This window comes from Martes martes (genome assembly GCF_963455335.1).
Source record: "Martes martes genome assembly, chromosome: 7".
In the NCBI taxonomy this organism is placed as follows: domain Eukaryota; kingdom Metazoa; phylum Chordata; class Mammalia; order Carnivora; family Mustelidae; genus Martes; species Martes martes.
The window spans coordinates 1,298,852-1,312,625 of record NC_137894.1 but is presented as its reverse complement, the minus strand read 5'-3'; the positions used below and the strand labels follow the sequence as shown (position 1 = coordinate 1,312,625).

Genomic DNA, 13,774 nt, shown 5'->3' with positions numbered 1-13,774 from the left:
CTGGAGCATCAGTTAACAAGTTCATAAGCTGAGCAGGTACCGCCGAGCCCACGGAACACACTGGCTGTCAAGTGCACAGGACCAGCCGTCACCGCCAAACGGAGTGCTCTCAAAGACAAGAACAACACAGTCTACACTGTTGTGTGAGCGCTCGGTCATAGAAAACCCATGAGATACTGGAAAGGTGTTGATGTACCATTTTAAAATGTAGATCTACAAATACTAATTCTCTTTCTCTACCATATAAAAAACCCGAGATGCACAGTGACAAAGGCTGTCCCCACCTGTTCAGAGGCAGGGAACGTTAAGTGGTCCTACTGCAGCCCTTCTCTAAAAATGTTTCTGATGGAAACGGTAAGAAAATACTTCTCCCGATCCGTGCTTACTAGAAGCCGCACGTACCAGAAGAGCTGGGCTAACCAGCAAGGCTGAGGTGAAACAGGAAGCCCGGGACTCACTGACCGCAGGATAATAAATACAACGTCCGACCAAGATGTAATCCCTCACTTAAGCAGGTAAAAATTCTTCCAATTTCCTTCAGCGGGTTTTAACGTCCAGAAAATGACTTTATATTCATCTACATCTTGGGAAATGGGACTTAAACAGGTTGTTAGTTTAGGCAAAAACGGATCACCCAATCAGAGAGCTCCAGAGGCGCACTTTAATAGCGCATTGAAGGGGTACCCCTTGGACCAATCTTGAAGCACATCCTGTTGGTGGCAATATGAACTGGTCTAACCTTCCTAAAAAGCAATTTGGCTACTGAAGTGTTCATATCCTTTCATCGAGGTCAGCCCACTCTGGGAATTTTTCCAGAAGAAGAAAAATCTTGGGAAAAAGGAGGAAATATTTTTAAAGTACACACAGAAGTCTGTTTCACACAATGCTATTTACAATAGTGAAAAATGGGGAACAATCTAAATGTAATACAGGCAGAAGACTAGACCGATGAAGGTCCCACTGACTTGGGAGAACCGTCCAGTTACCACTAAACCAGTTTTAACAGACGACATAGTTTAGTGAAAGAAAAACCTAATATAAAACCGCACTTATTTACAATTCCGGGAAAAATGCAGAGCCGGGCGAGGTAAGAACAGGAAAGAACCCAAGAGCTCCGCACGGTGACTCTCCCTAACTTCAGCATTCCTGGGTCCCCGCGCGGCGTCTAAGCCCAGAGCGGAGAAGCAGGCGCGGAGGCCCCGCGCAGCAGCCCGCAGCCGCGGCCCAGCACGCGCAGCGGCAGGCTCGAGGGCTGCGCAGGCTCGTGGCCGGCGACTCGGGGAGCTCCGAGCAGCTTCCTCCGCGGGTCAAGGCGCAGCAGGGCGCGGACGGCGGTCTCCGGGGACGGCGCGGGCCGCGGGCCCCACCGCGACGGTCTGGCGCGACGGGGGAGTCGGCGGGCTCCGAGCCGGTCCTCACGAACTCGCCCGGCCCACCCACAGCCCGCACCCTGGCCCGCACCCTGGCCCGCGGCAGCTGCGGCCGACGCCCGGGCCCACGTCTGCGCCGGACGCGCCCGAAGGCAGCAGCGAGCCCGCCCCGTGTGCGGCTCGGAAGAAGTCAGCGAGGCCCTGGACGCCGGACCCCCGCGGCCCCGGCCGGAGCGCGCCGCGGGTGAGGGGCTGGGGGAGCCCGGGGCGCACCGTCACGGGGGTACCGGGCTGAGTCCCCAGCACAGCAGCTGGGAGGCGGGGTCCTGGGCGGGGGGGTCGTCGGAGTCGCGGGGAGAGCCCGGGGCCCCGACCGCCCTCGCGCCCCGGCCGCCGCCGCCGCCCGCCCTCGCGTGGACTCCGCGACCCCCGAGGTCAGGGCACGCCCCGTCCAGGGCCGGCGGCGAGGAGGCCGGGCCGGAGAAGCGCCGGGGCTCGCGCCGGGGACCCGAGCCACAAAGTCAAGTTGATGCTCCCGACACCTATTTCCTGTCCAAACAGCCCTTTTGTTCTGCTTCCCTGCTCGCCGTCAGTGGCCGCTTCGCCCAGAAAGAGCGCGATGGCGGAACCTGGCGCACCCGGAAGCACAGAGGAGCAGAAGTGTAAGATAAAGGAGAATTAGGAGATCGGAACAAAAATCCTACCACCAAAACCTCCACAAGGGTCTGTTTGCTTCCCCTCAGAGTAACTTCACTTGAAGCCGTGCTCCGCGGCAACCGAGCCTGACCGGCAGGCCCCGCCCCCCGCACGCCTACTGGCCGCCGAGGACACGCCCCGCCCCGCGCAGGCGGCCGGCCGCTGCGGTTGGACGCGGCCGACGTCCGTCATTTTAAAGAACTTTTCCCGGCCAGCAGGTTAGGCGGCGGCGGCCGCAAGCCCCGGGGACGCTGGTCTCTTAAAGCGACAGCAGGCGCGCTTTCGGTTTCCCCGGGCGGCGCGCCCGCTCGCTCTTTTGTCTGCGGGAGCGCGCGCCCTGCGAGGCGCCGGACCCCCGCCGGCCGGCCCCGCGCGCCTGCGGCTCGGCCCCCCTGTCCCCCACGGCGCTCCTCCTCCGTCCCCGCAGGCTCTGCACAGCCGGGAGGGCCCCGGGGAGTCGGGGAGGACCCCCGGCTTCAGCAGAGTTCGCGCGCTCTCCGCGGCGCCCCGCCAAGTCCCGCCGACCGCACGGAAGCGCGTCCTCCCCCGAGACGGAAAACCGGAGCCGTCTCCGCCCCGGGCAACAGCCCCGGCTCGCTCCTGCCCGCGCCGTCCAGGTCACGGCTGCTCCGTCCCCAGCGTCACCGCGGGGCGAACACCAGGCCTCCGACTCCGACCCTCCTGCTCCGAGGGCACCCGCACCCCGGTCTGACGCGTCCGCCCCGGGGGCGCACGCCCACCGCTGCCCGACCGACCGCCGGCCGCGCGCCGTCAGTGAGGCTCAGGAGGCCCCGCTCGTTCGTTCCCTTCTCGGACTCCCGCGGCGCTTCCTCAAGGGTAGGCGCGGTTTGGCAGCCTCCCCGGGCGTCCGCTGACTCAGGGGACGCGCGCACGGGCGGGGAGACCCCTCGGAGAACACGGGGCGCCAGGGGTGCCTCCCGCAGAGATCCGAGAGGCCGCCGCGCGGGCGCTCCGGCTGCAGACCGGCCGGGTGCGCCGTCGTGCACCGCGCCCCTCGCGCGAGCCCCGCTCGGGTCCCCGTGGCCGGCCGTCTGGGCCTCCGAGCTGACCACCCGACCGCCGGGCGCGGAGCTCGCTCCGCAGAGTCCAGCTGTCGCCCCCACCAACATGTCACCCGGCTTACGAACACAGATCCAAACGCAGTGCACCTGAACGTGGTTTCTTCGCAAAATACTTAAAATACGTTTACATAAAAATTTTTAAAATTAAATGTATAGTTTTCAAAGTTCAAAACCTTGCAAGCATCTTTCCGGAAAGAAAATCTGTATATTAGAACACAAGGCCAACAAATTTGTCTCGAACACAAAGCGAAGTGTGTAGGAGACGGAAAAGGCACGAACTGCAACTGGACGCGAGTACGGAGGAGCACCCGCGGCAGCCCAGGCGGCCGCGCATCTCATCCGCGCTCCACAGGGGACACCCGGAAAGGGCCGGTTCACAGAGGCCCGGCCCCGAGACGCTCTGCCCCGAAATGCTTTGCAAGGATTCGCGGCTCTGAAAGCCCAGCACTCGACGAGTCAAGGTCGGGTTTTCTTCCCACTGTGAGGACGCTCCCAAAACAACGCTGGAAGCAGAAGAGGGACGGGGGCAAATAACAAAAAGAACACATACTTTGAGTTACAGCACCAAACGCGGGGGGGGGGGGGGGGGGGAAGGTTTAAGATGGCCAAAATGTGACAGGGCCATAGGAAAAGAGATGGCAAGCATTTATATATTAAAATTTGGCCAGCACAAAATTAGTAGACAGTTACGGGACCCCAAAAAACCTTTGCTCCGATATCAGTGTTTCACCTCAGAGTTAATTATTGGTATAAAACAGATCCCATTACATCCACTGAAATAACACTAGGCCCACTCCCAATCTATAACAGAAATACAGATGTGGTTATATCAGATTGTTCACAGATCTCTGGGACCTATATATATTTATCACTGCGATAAATATCATTTTAGACGGCTCACAGAATAAAAATTAGGGGATTTTATTCTACTTCTAAATCAGTAGCAGAAGAAAACAGCAACAACAAATGAAAGGAAAGCAACGCCACAGCCGAGATTATTTGAAAACAATATTGCTTCACAGAAACAGGAAGCCTGCAAAAGTTCCAAGGCTCCCTGACTGCACGTGACAACACCACGTTTTGAACCTCAAGTATCCAAAGGATGTACTGTGTATTCTTGGAGGGGGATGAGCTCAGAAGCCTTCCCAAACCCATCAACTAACCATGAGGAAGATAACAAGCCAGAACAACTAACTAGGTCTCATCTCACTTTAAAAACACCCTCTACAAGGAATAAGTACCTAGACTATTAGGATTAACTTTTGTAGGTACAGAACAGGGTGAAGGCTTCCTCAGAATTGTAAAGGACTGAGAACAGCTCACACTACTCTTCACACAACAGAAATTAATCCTCGGCATCGTCCCTGGGTGCTAACAGGTGGGTTTATGCAGTAATTGATAAAAGGCCCAGCCTGACATTCAACGAAGCATGACCAGATCACTAAAGATATGGCCCCAAAACCACCATCTAAGGGCGGAAAAAAAATTTAGAAAAATATTTCCCTGACAAATACACATTGCTCACAAAAGTGAGGCATGTATTTGAGTTTGCAACTCCTGCCCTGTGTCTGCCAATTCTTAAGGGAGAACACCACAAGGGGAGTAGGGGAGCACTGCGGGCGAGAGCGAAGGGTAAGGGCCCATTCAGCAAAATTCTGAGCACAAAGGAAACAAACAGATAAGAAAGCATAAACCAAGGGGAGGTACCTTTCTATAAGACAATCGGTTTAAGTCCACAGGGATAAACAAGGTCACCAACAAACGCAGACTGAAAAGGAACACGAATCACAATATTGAGACCAAAGTATAAGGAAAAAGCACTCCCAATACTCAATTATTAAGACTTAATAGCCATAAATTTTCCTGTGCCAAGTATCATACCCCGTCAATCTAAGTAAACTTTGAGACAGAGAAAGGTGATGGAAAACAGACTGGCAGACTCCAAGTTCCCTCCTCTCTCCTTAGCAGCCTAAGCTAGAAAGAAATAAAAGATGAAAAAATAAATGATCCACTCTATTTAATAAAATGAATTTTTCATATACCTATCAAAAGAAAAGCTGCTTTTTTCAACAGTCATGGAAAATTTGTAAAAATCATAGTCACAGAAAATGAACAATTTTGAAAAGAACAAGCTAAACAGGTAACACCCTCTCGGGACCACACAGTAATGCTCAAACTCAACAGAAGAGTTTATGAGGTTCAGAAACGCCTCCTGCATGCTGGGTACTGCCACCTGCTGTGGACATCATGGTGCACTGTCCTGCCCAATGTGGAGACTTAGGGTCAGACCGCTGTTGTCCCACAGCAATGTCATAGGAACCATGGGTAATTTGCATGTTCTCGTGGCCACATCACAACGTTGAATAGTTAAATTAATTGTCGTAACATATTTTACTTAACACAAAACATATAAAATAGCATTACTTCAATATGTAATCATTTTTAAATTGAGATTTTACTCTGTTTTTGGTAGTAGAAATCCAGTCAGTTCATATTATGCTTACAGAATCATTCAGACTTGGGATATTTCAACAGCCAGTGGCTGCTTAAATTTACATCTCCGCTGTCTGGTACAACAGCCGCCAGCCACATGTGGCTACTGGGCAACTGGTATGTACAAGCATGACTGGGAAACTGAATTTTTAATATTACTTAATTTTGATGGATTTAAATAGCCACAAATGGCTATCTGCTAGCTTGGAAGTAACAGCTCTAGCCGAAGAAACTCAGAAACAAATCACATACACTTAATGAATTGCAGTTATTACAAGTGTTTACACAAGAAATGTCCAATATAAAATGAGTAAATATAGCCAACAGAGGGTTTAACCTCTTTTGCCAGCATTAGGGAAGGATTCTTCAAGGAAATCACAATTAAGCAAAAGGGCACAGCGTATGCAAAGGTCTTGAGTGGAGAAAAACTGGAAAATACAGTAGAAATAATGAAGGGAAGTACCAAGGGGTGAAACCATCTTAAATTATTTGTAGGAGATTGATTTGGGTCACAGAATCCAAATAGGGTAGGAAGGCAGAGAAGTCGAAGCAGCCGGTTCTCCGGGAAATAATGTAAGTCCCCCCAAGGAGTCTTGCTGGACCCACACTACTCAATGGATGAACCCTGGTCATTCTACTCCACTGGCAAATCCTAAATCAAGCCAAGCTCTTCTGTCCTGTTTGTGCTAGCAGTTCCCTTCGCTTGAAAAACTTCCCCCGGCTCTTTCTTGATCTTAGAACTCGAAATCACAGTTTCGAATTTTCCATAGGAGAAGCTTCAGGCTCAAAACTGTTTACAAGGCAATTTTTACAAAAAAAATTTTGCAAAAGAAATTCAGTGTGCCATTGTTTTGTTTGTTTTAAATGTTCTGACAGATCCAGGATTTGCTTAAAGAAACTCCCCGAACAAACCTTGGTTCCACCATTAAGCTTAAATGTTACATCCTCACAGAAACGTTCTCAGGACATCCAATTAGCACGTTCCAGTCTCTACTGGCACATCATATTTCTTTCCTTCTTAGCACTTGTCAACATTTGAAAACCCTTTGTTCTTCGGTTAGCTTTCCCAGAGACTCTGAACTCAGTGAAAGCAAAGGCCCTGTGTGTTCACCGAGGAGGCCTCAGCACTGGGCACAAAGTCCAGGCAGCAAGGAGCAACGGCAGCTATGAGGGACAAGCAAGCAAATACAGATATTTTTACATGTCAACATTTAAGGAACATAGCTGAAACTACATGCAAAAAAGAATTTAATGGCACTAAATATTTTTATTATACATAAAACATTAGTTGTAGAAATAAGAATTTTTTAGGGGCACCTGGGTGGCTCAGTCATCAAGCGTCTGCCTTGGGCTCAGGTAATGATCCCGGGGTCCTGGGATCGAGCCCCGCATCAGGCTCCCTGCTCAGTGGGAAGCCTGCTTCTCCCTCTCCCACTCCCACTGCTTGTGTTCCCTCTCTCGCTGTTTCTCTCTCTATCAAATTAATAAATAAAATCTTTTTAAAAAAAGTTTTTTAATTTAAAAACTCAAAAACACCGGACCCTAAGGAATCAACTAAAAAAACTTGAGAACAAAGCAGCAGCCAAAAATTTAGGGAGGAAAAGGGAAGGAGACATAGAGTAACAAAATGAAAACACATTATTACTCCCAATTACTAAAACAATGTGCACTAGTATCAAATCATGAATACTGAATAAAAGCTAAGAACCAAGTATAAAAATATATGTTTTTAGTATATAAGAACAGTAGCTTTATTTCAAGGCACCAAAAATAAGATTTTTGTTAATGGGGCTAAAACAACTGATTAATTATTAAGGAAAAGTAAAGGAAGTTATTTCACCTCATGTATGATGTCAAAACAAATCCCAGAAGAACAGGAAGAGAGAGAACTGAAAAACGAAAGCATAAAAGAACTAGAAGAAAACAGTTATCTGGGCAAGGAGAACCCATTAAATATGAAAGTAAAGGAGGAGCCATAGAAAGGTGGTATTAACTTAAATTTCTTAAAAGGTAAAAACTCTTTCAAGTTAAAAAAAAATAGTAATACCCTAATCAAGTAAAAGGCAAAGAGCCAGGGGAGATATCTGTGGGATGTGACAAAGGACTGCTATCCTAAATGTATAAAAGAATAAAAAGGGTACCACAAATATAGAACAACGCTCCAAGTGAGCAAAAGACAAACTAGAAGATACAACACCCATCTCCCCATTCATCATCATAATTAAGCTAAGAAATGTATAATCAGTCTTATGAAAAAGAAAGACAGTATTCAAGTGTTGGCAAAGATAGGGAGAAATGTGTATTCTCTCACATTTTTTGTCAACCCTCATACAGATTTGGTCAACTTTATGTTAGTTAAATTTTTTTAAAAAGATCTGACAACGTTTATAAAAAGACAAAAAAATGTTCATGTGCTTTGACTCAGTTACTGTAAGACAGACTGAATCCCAAAGAAATGAGAAATATGTAGAAAGATTTAGCTCTTCACCACACTCGAACAGTGACAAGAGGATGAAGCAACAAGTGACACATGACAGGAAGGTGAAATGCTGTGCACCCTTACAGAATCCTACGTATGTGGATCTAACTTCTGCCCTCAAGTGAGCGATAATAACCCAATAAACCACTTTGGATGACAGGTTCCATAAAGAAATGAAGCAGAGTCCCAGGGAGAGGGAACTTGGTCAAGGCATCTCTGAAGCCATGACATCTGAGCAGACATACAATTGAATGTGACAGGCAGAAAAGCACAACAATTTTAAGGAAATAAGCGTGGCATGCTCAAGAATCCCAAAAAGACCAGTAGAGCTGGAGGTGCCGAGTCAGGGGAAAGCCGGCAAGGCTGGACAGGCTAGAGCGGCTCCATCCACCCCACAGCCACGAGTACTGTGTGGCTGGCTATTTGGCACCTCAAACAGGGCCAGTCCCCAACGCACTGTCAGCAGACAATATATATTGGATTTTGAAGACAGTTTGAAAAAGTGTAATATCCCATTCATAATTCCCTATGCTAATTACTTATTGAAATAATAATATCTTGGGACAAAACATTACTTTTTTTAAATTTTTATTGTTATTTATTATCGGGATTTATATTATCCCGTTTCTCTCTTTTCTTTTTAATGTGGCTATAAGAAGGTTTTAAAGACTTATGTATTTGGGAGCTGGCGGAAAGGCGGTGGGGAGAGAGAATCACAAGCAGACTTCCGCTGAGGGTCCAGCGCTCCGCGGGGCTCAATCTGACAACTGTGAGATCATGACCTGAGCCAAAGTCAAGAGTGAGATGCCTGACTGAGCCACCCAGGTGCCCCTATCAGAAGATCTTCCGTTACTTATGTGACTCCCATTACATTTCCACTGGACACTGCAGGTCTAGGGTAAAGCCAGCAGAGTAAAAAGCTCTCATTTCATTTTGCGTGTTGTGAAGTCACCGGAGGGTGCTGAGCCTCGAATTCACCCACTGAATGGTCGCTCCCCCACAGGAACAGCACAGACTGCAGGAGAGCGACAGCGAGGCAGGGAGGCAGGGAGACGGGTTAGATGACTGCTGTTACCATCCGGGGTGCAGCAAGGTGTTGAGACGGTTCATATTCGGGATAAGCTTTGAAGGCAGAGGCAACCCCAAATCGTTCAGAATCCCACTCCCAATTTCTTAGAATACACACAAACGGAAAGACTGGGGGTGTGCCTGCCGAAACTTTAACAACGGTTATTTATTCTCTGTAACCTTCTATTCCTTGTAAGAGTGGGGGAGAGGGCGGGACACACCAAAAACACATCGCCCGTAATACAAAACTGAGGCTTTTTTAAAGCTTCGAAGCAGGATAATAAAACAGCCCGACCAAAACCAAGCAGCCTCCTGTTTGTGCGCGAGCTACCCATGCTCGTTACAGCAACAAAGCATCTGCACTCCTGCACCTTCCAAACAAGGTGTCTGAAGCCGTCTATAAACTCCCAGGACTGACGCAGGCTTCCGGAAATGAACGCTGCCCGGCGGAGGGGGGCGGCTGCGGGCCTGGTCAGCAGCGCGGCTCTGGGAGCACACCTGTCCCGGCACTCCCGAGTCTGAGGCTGGGGAACGACAAAGCTCTCAGATGTGTGCTGAGCATATCCTGAAGCCCACCACGCGTCCTCCTCCAGAAGTGTCCGGGCCACCCTCCATGTCATTGCACAAAGAGCACCTCGGTCCTCGTGCTCTTCCCTGAACGCTCTGCCCTTCGATGGGGGCTTCCCGTAACCAAAGTGTGCAAAGCTGTAAGGACAGAGGGAGGGCGGGTTCTCTGACCCGTGCTAAGGAGGAAGAGAAGTTGGATGGAACCCGCCCACACGACAGAGGGGCCGCACACGACCACGACTTACCCCACACACAACCCAGCGCTTTCTGCACTTACATTTGCGTTTGCACGGAAGCAGACGGCCACTAGCGCCCCACGTCTCCCGCTGTGACCTCCGAGGAAAGAGTCATGCTACGCGCTCGCCGACGGGAATCCGGGTCCGTGCCTGCGCTCGCACACTGCGAACCTGCCGCGGTGGCCCGGACCCCCGGACGCCCCATACCGTGTCGGGCGCGCTCGGCTCCGCGCCGGCGGGAGCCCTGGCAGGCCTGCGCCGGGGGCGGGAGCCCAGCAGCGCCCACGGGGCCCCGCTGCTGAGGGCTGTGATCGCCCAAAGCACAAGCCACAAGGGGCGAACAGAGCGCGAGGCCGCCCCCAAATCCCCGGCCCGGACCGAGCTGACAGCACCCCTAGCCCGCAGCCCGAGCGCACGCACGTACGGGCGAACCCCTGTCTTCTCTCCGACGCGAGCCCGTGATAAACACGGGGCACCGGACGCACCGAGGTGCCGGGCGAGGAGGCCCCCGCGAGCGCAGGCCGGCTGCGGGCTGGTGCCGCCCTCGCGGCGGGGTCCGCCGTCCCGGCCCTTCTCGCCACCGGGTCTCCGACCCGCGTCCGCTCCCCTGCGCGTTCGGAGACGGCCCGCCCCCGGGACGCTCCCTGGCCCTCGGGCTCCCCCTCCGCCGCCGCCCGCGGGCACTGGAAGACGCGCAGGAAGCAGAGTGCGGGAGCGACCCGCTGCAGAAACGCAAAGGGCACCTTTGGCAGGAAAAGAGCGTTTTTCCCCCGGAGCGCTGGCCCGTGAGTCGCAGGCAGGCAATGGGCCCCCAGGCTAACCTCGCAGGTCGCCGCAGCTCCGTCGGGAAAGCGAACCCCGCCGAACCCTCGCTCCGGGCCCCGGCGCCAGACGCAGGGCGGGCGCCCACGGCCCCCAACTTCCAGCGGGCACTGGGTCCCGGGGAGGCCCCGCCCGGCACCCCGCCCGCCCACACCCCGAGAGGGGCGGCTGCCGGGGAGGGGGGTGGGGCGCTCGGGACCCCCCCGCCCCCCACACCCCGGGAGGGGCGGCTGCCGCGGAGGGGGGTGGGGCACTCGGGACCCCCCGCCCCCCCACACCCCGGGAGGGGCGGCTGCCGGGGAGGGGCGTGGGGCACTCGGGACCCCCCGCCCCCCCACACCCCGGGAGGGGCGGCTGCCGGGGAGGGGGGTGCGGCGCTCGGGACCCCCCCGCCCCCCACACCCCGGGAGGGGCGGCTGCCGGGGAGGGGGGTGCGGCGCTCGGGACCCCCCGCCCCCCCACACCCCGGGAGGGGCGGCTGCCGGGGAGGGGCGTGGGGCACTCGGGACCCCCCGCCCCCCCACACCCCGGGAGGGGCGGCTGCCGGGGAGGGGGGTGCGGCGCTCGGGACCCCCCCGCCCCCCACACCCCGGGAGGGGCGGCTGCCGGGGAGGGGGGTGCGGCGCTCGGGACCCCCCGCCCCCCCACACCCCGGGAGGGGCGGCTGCCGGGGAGGGGCGTGGGGCACTCGGGACCCCCCCGCCCGCCCACACCCCGGGAGGGGCGGCTGCCGCGGACGGGGGTGGGGGCCTGCGGGACTCCCGCCCGCCCACACCCGCGCCGCCGGAACGCGCCGTGACAGGAGGGACCGCCCCACCGGGGCCGCGGGCGCAGCAGGTGGAGGCCGGCTCCCGCCCCCCCACGCCCCGCCTGTCAACTGCTCGGAGCAGGGGCCGGGGTCCGCGAGCGCAGCCCCCGGCCCGCCCTGCCCCCCGCCCGCCGCCCTGGCTTCCGTCCGCCCGCGGGGAGCGCCGCGGCCGCGCCTCAGCGGCGCCTCAGCCGGTGGGGGAAGGGAGCGGCCCCGGCCCCCGCGCCCCCAGGCCCCCGGCCCCCGGCCCCCGGCCCCCGCCGCGCTGCTCACCTGGCGGCGGCCCTCCCCGCCCGCCGCGCTGCCCGCCGCCGCCGGTCGCCGCCGGAGAGTGGGGACAGGTGAGGCCGCCGAACCCCTGCTCGCTTCGGCCCCGCCGCCGCCGCCGCCGGCCTCCGTCCGCTGTTTATTAAACTTTTCTGTTTGGTGGTTCGGCCTGTGACGCGGCCCCGGGCCCGAGCTCTGCGATTGGCCCGCGCCCGGCGCTGACGCGGCGCCCCGCCCGCCGCCTAATTGTTACCGGCCGGGCGGGGCCGCGGGGCGGAGCGCGGGCTGGGGCGGGGCCGCGGGGCGGAGCGCGGGCTGGGGGCGGGGCCGGGACCCTCGGCGCTCGGCGATTGGCCGGCGCCCCGTGCGGGGGGCGGGGCGGGGCGGAGCGCTGGGAGCCGCTTCCCAACCCTCGCCGCCGGCGTCGCGCGGGCACGGGCGCGCGGGCCGGGGGCGCCTGCGGGCGGGCGGCGTGTCGTGTGGCCGTGGGGGGCGGCCCCTGTGCTCCCTCGCGGGCCCGGCGAGCTCCCGCCCCGGACTGCCGCGCCGGAAAGCGTGCGTGGCGCCCGTCGGCCTTGCCCGAGGGAGCTCCGAGCCGGCCCACGTGCGACCCCGTGTCCCCGGCCGGCGAGCGCAGGCTCCGAGCTCCAGGGCCGCCGCGTCTCCCGCTCCGGAGCCCCGGCGTGCCGAGGGGAGCGCGCGCGCACGGTGCCCCGCGCCCTCCGGAGACCCGGGGCCCGCCGAGCCGTGCGCGCGGCGCCCCAGCGGGAGGCCGAGGTCGCACCCCGAGGGAGGGCGGGCCGGCAGGTAGGAGCCGGCCGGGCCTGGCCGGGGCTGGATCTGATGTTTCGTTCGCGGTGACCGGTACCGCGTCGGGACCTTCTCGTCCCGACGGCCGAGCTCTCGGGTGCCTGGAGGGAGCGTCTCCCGGCCCTCCCCGCGCGGCCTGCTTTGGGGGGGGGTCTCGGCGGGTCCCGCAGCGCGAAGAGCGGGTCTTCTGCAGACAGACCTGGGGTACGAAGCGGCGAACCGCGGCGAAGCTACCGGCCGCGGGGCTCTCCAGGGAGGAGCGGCCTTGGGGTTTGGCCGCGGAGCGCGTAAGGCCTGGCGGTGCCGGGAACGGAGAGCAGCAGGGTCCCGCCGTCCTACAGAGGCGGGCGGGCGGGACGCGGGGTTTGAAGAAGTCCCCTGTGTTGCGGGGTGACGCGCGTCCCGTGCGCCGCTGAGCCTGGCGTCGGCGGTAGGACGGGCACGGCCGTAAGCGGGAGCTCGCGGGAGGCGAAAGGGGCTGGGAGGGTGTTGGTAACAGGCACTCAGGTTGGATTTTCAACGCAGACCGCAAGGGGTGGGTTAACCCCAGAGAAGGCGGGCTTTGCCCAAAGGTCACATCTCTGACCTTGGAGACCAGGTGATACTAGACTAGAGAACGTTTCAGGGCCAAGGACTCCAAGTCTTGAAAGCCAGACTGAGTACTTGACTCGGCTCGGTGGGAAATGGGAAGCCATGATGGAAGGGAAAGGAACGACACGGTGGGTTATAGCCATGCGGTGGGCTCCGCTGGTGCCACGATAATTTCGCAGCCTGGGGTCCTCTCAGCTGTTCACTGCTCTCTTATCACTGGGTAGTAGAACTATATGGAAAGACTTTAGGATTTGGGCCACCCTTAGTCTCCTTACTGAGACGCATTTCTGGCTCAGTGACAGTGAGCCATACCCACATTCTCCCTGGGTCTCAATTTTCTATTAATGCAGGAAGCGTGGTGAGTAAAACAAAGAGGCCCGCCCTCCTCGAGGTCTCATTCTAATGGGCAAAACACGTAATAAGCATTTGTGTTGTGAGTTAGGAGACGGTGAGAAGTGTAGACAAGAAAACGTAGGTCGGGTGGA

At 56.7% G+C, this 13,774-nt stretch overlaps 1 protein-coding gene across 14 annotated transcripts in view; it reads right to left on the bottom strand.

The window, feature by feature from the left end:
- The window catches only part of ZFAND6 (zinc finger AN1-type containing 6), a 66,345-nt gene extending 53,424 nt beyond the window's left edge, over positions 1-12,921 (bottom strand). For 4 of the 14 annotated variants that reach the window (XM_080807801.1, XM_080807786.1, XM_080807795.1 and 1 more), the window contains exon 1: positions 2,075-2,154. The gene's annotated coding sequence lies outside the window, so the exon portion shown is untranslated. Of the gene's footprint in view, positions 1-2,074; positions 2,160-11,894; positions 12,027-12,897 lie in introns of those variants that run through there. The other 10 variants (XM_080807793.1, XM_080807799.1, XM_080807788.1 and 7 more) reach the window with 8 other exon arrangements.
- Between the last annotated feature and the right edge of the window lie 853 nt (positions 12,922-13,774).